The 3,400-nt window shown below is 37.7% G+C and overlaps 1 pseudogene; it reads left to right on the plus strand.

Annotated features, from left to right (window-relative positions):
• Positions 1-1,870: 1,870 nt before the first annotated feature.
• LOC110314015 lies at positions 1,871-2,402 on the plus strand (annotated as a pseudogene).
• The last annotated feature ends 998 nt before the right edge of the window (positions 2,403-3,400 follow it).

A 3,400-nucleotide genomic window follows, 5' to 3' on the forward strand; every position in this document is an offset into this window, starting at 1 on the left:
AGGCTCTCTTATAACTCTGAACAGATGTTCTTGAGCCTCTGTGTTTGGGGGGAACCATTATGATATTACCTTAAATCCTAGGTAGTCCTCATCTAACACTATTGAACATATCTGACTGCCCATTCCTATGGTGGCAGTTTATTCTCTCATTCTAGATTCTGACTAGTCCTGTGCCCATATGGCAGCAACAGCGCTCTGTGCTATTAGCCTATTGTTTTCTGACTCAATTCTGTTGTGGTTCTAGACTTCTATATTGGTCGAATAGACGAATTATCATACCACCAACAAAGAAAATAAATCAGGCATAGGAAGAAAACTGACTCAAACTAAATTGTAGTCAGGCTATATATAGGTTAGCCTCACAGTAGAAACCATAACAAACTTTAACTTCCTGGTCCTTGTGAGCTCTTGAATTTGTGAGCATAGTTTGAGCCTAAAATCTTAGGAAATTTTGAACTGGGACTGGACAGGAACCAGATGCTTGAAGATCAAGAAGGAAAATATATAGATGAGGTCTTAAAAGACAGGCACTATAAAAATAAATGATGGAAAGAGATCTTAAAAGAAGCAGAAGTAACAAATTAAGACTGAGCCAGGAAGTGGTGGCACTTGCTTTTAATCCCAGCACTAGGGAGGCAGAGGCAGGCAGATTTCTGAGTTCGAGGCCAGCTGGTCTACAGAGTGAGTTCCAGGACAGCCAGGGCTACACAGAGAAACCCTGTCTCGAAAAACCAAAAGCAAACAAACAAACAAATAAAAAACAAAAACAAAGCATACATGAATTAAGAGTGAGAGATGAAGAATTGGCCTTGGATAAAAGGGAAAAAAATGTCCAGTATACACTCAGTGTCTGTGACTCAGAGTGAAGGTTCCTGAAATAAGCAATTAAGACTGACATTTCAATATAGATATAAATCATCAGAAGGTCATTTAGATGTTTATGTCATTACATTGACACTTCTACTACTACCAAACATATATATATATATATATATATATATATATATATATATATATATATAACATCATAATATGGTTATGAAATAAAGTATTTAATATACAATCAGCAATGTTCATTATGATCTGTGATTCAACAACAAGATATAGTTTATACTCAGACAAATTTCGTATTCTTCAATCTTCTCGATTTATCTCAGAAAATGAAACTGAGTTTTCTGAAAGTTTAATCTTATTTTAATAAAATTAAAAGTCTGCCTAGACCCCCTTCAAGATTGTAAGATCTGTGGCTCGGCTATGCTCCTCAGACAGCTCATTGCATGGTCGTCTGGTGCTCCTACTGCCTCCATCACTGCCTACGCCCCATGAAGCCCCTTGATGCCTACTGCTGCCACCGGCGGCCTGTGCTGCCTCAGGACCTGAGTAGACATGTTCCTCAGTTCTGTGGTGTTCTCACACATTTATGGAGTTTCTGAAGGGCAGTGGAGATTACTGCCAGGCACAGCATGACCCTATGCTGACAAGTGAACTGTAGAAATTCCTTACTACTCCACCAAGAAGCCCCCATAAGAGTGGATAACCTGGACACAGGCATGTTGCTTTGAAATCTGCAGAGCATTTGACAAGAGCTCAGACCTGGATGGGCTAAACCTCAGTGCACTTCCTTTGTATCGCCTCAGTATTCCTGGACTGAAGAACCACTGCTTCTTGTTAGGAGGTTCATTTCATTGCCCGTTTCTCCCAATTCATACTCAAAGCACTGAGAATTTCAAGTGGAGTATATTGAATATTGAAGTAGACTTCAGGTTGTTTGTTTTTGTTTTTCTTTTTGTTTTGAATCATTTCTGTATTCAATTTTTTAATTCTTTCATAAACCTATTGGGTTTTTTAAAAAAAAAAACACTAAATTAATATGGCTTAAAGGAACCACCCTGCTCCTGTGGAAGTCACATACAAGGACATGAGATTATTTTATGACACACAATCCAACCAATACAACCTTAAATTTACAGAGGAGCTTAAGAAGTATGGAGTTACCACAAAAGTAAGAGTATGTGAAGCAACTTACAACACTATTGTGGAGAAAGAAGGCATTCAAGGTCTTGACTGGCCTTTTGAAGATGGTGCACCACCATCCAACCAGATTGTCGATGACTAGCTAAGTCTTGTGAAGATTAAGTTTCGTGAAGAACCTGGTTGCTGTATTGCTGTCCATTGTGTCNCAGGCCTTGGCAGAGCTCCGGTGCTTGTTGCCCTAGCATTAATTGAAGGTNGAATGAAATATGAAGATGCAGGACAATTCATAAGACAAAAGCCGCTCAGAGCTTTTAATGGCAAGCAACTTTTGTATCTGGAGAAGTACCATCCGAAAATGCGGCTCCGCTTCAAGGATTCCAATGGTCATAGAAACAACTGTTGTATTCAATAAACCTGGAGTGCCTGATGCCTTGGAACTGGAACTTCAGATGGGACCTAATTTGTAATACTTAATTACCCAATGTATCAGCTTACTGAGTAAATCTACTGAAGCTCCACAGGAATATTGAAAACCAGTTTTACCAGGCCACAAGTTTGACAGAATTGCAACCTCTATATTTGGGCTATGATCAACATGTTTGGACACTTAGCAAAAGATTTTTACTGGTCAGTATTTAAAATGTGCTTGTTATTTGTACCAATTGACCTTTCCTAAAATGAGGTATTGAGTTATGTCATTAAATGTACTCCTGTGCCAGAATATTATTAGTCTGTAAGGAATTTAGAAGGATTAGGTGCCAAAATACCCAGCACAATACTTGTATATTTTTAGCAAAACCAAAATTGCAGGAACTAAGAACTCTCTAAACCATCCATGGTGTATTCCTTCAGTCATTTCAAACACTGCAGGGCTTCTCTCGTTATCTGCCTGTTCACTCTGTTTACATTTCCCACACTTACACCAGGATACATCAGGTTTGCTTAGCCATCCTTTAAAAACAAAACAAAAACAAAAAAAAACAAACTAAATCTCGCGCTGATTATTTAATGTCTCTGTTTTATTTTGTGCTGTTTTGGGAAACCTCTGTTTGAAAATCAACTTTGTTACAGAAGCACATATCTTCAATAATGTCTCCAGACAAAAAGCCTTATAGTTAATTTAATGTTTGCACTCAGAGATGTAACCTAACAGGGAGGGCCTGAAAAAGAAACGAGAGGAGGCTATTAAATATTTTTAGTAATATGTTGCCTTTGTCTTGTGCAGAACATGTAGAGTATGCTCTTTAATTTAGTAAATATTTTTAAGACGTAGAGATACACTGTTGTAGCTAACCAATCCTTAATCGAAATTTCTGAAATGTTTGTGTTCTCCATTCCTATCAGAAGTTTTCCAGCTTGTTTAAATTACGGTTTTCTCCCTTTTCTTCCTAGTCTCTTGCAAAAAAAAAAAAAAAAAAAAAAAAAA

Source organism: Mus pahari, chromosome X (genome assembly GCF_900095145.1).
Source record: "Mus pahari chromosome X, PAHARI_EIJ_v1.1, whole genome shotgun sequence".
NCBI lineage: Eukaryota > Metazoa > Chordata > Mammalia > Rodentia > Muridae > Mus > Mus pahari.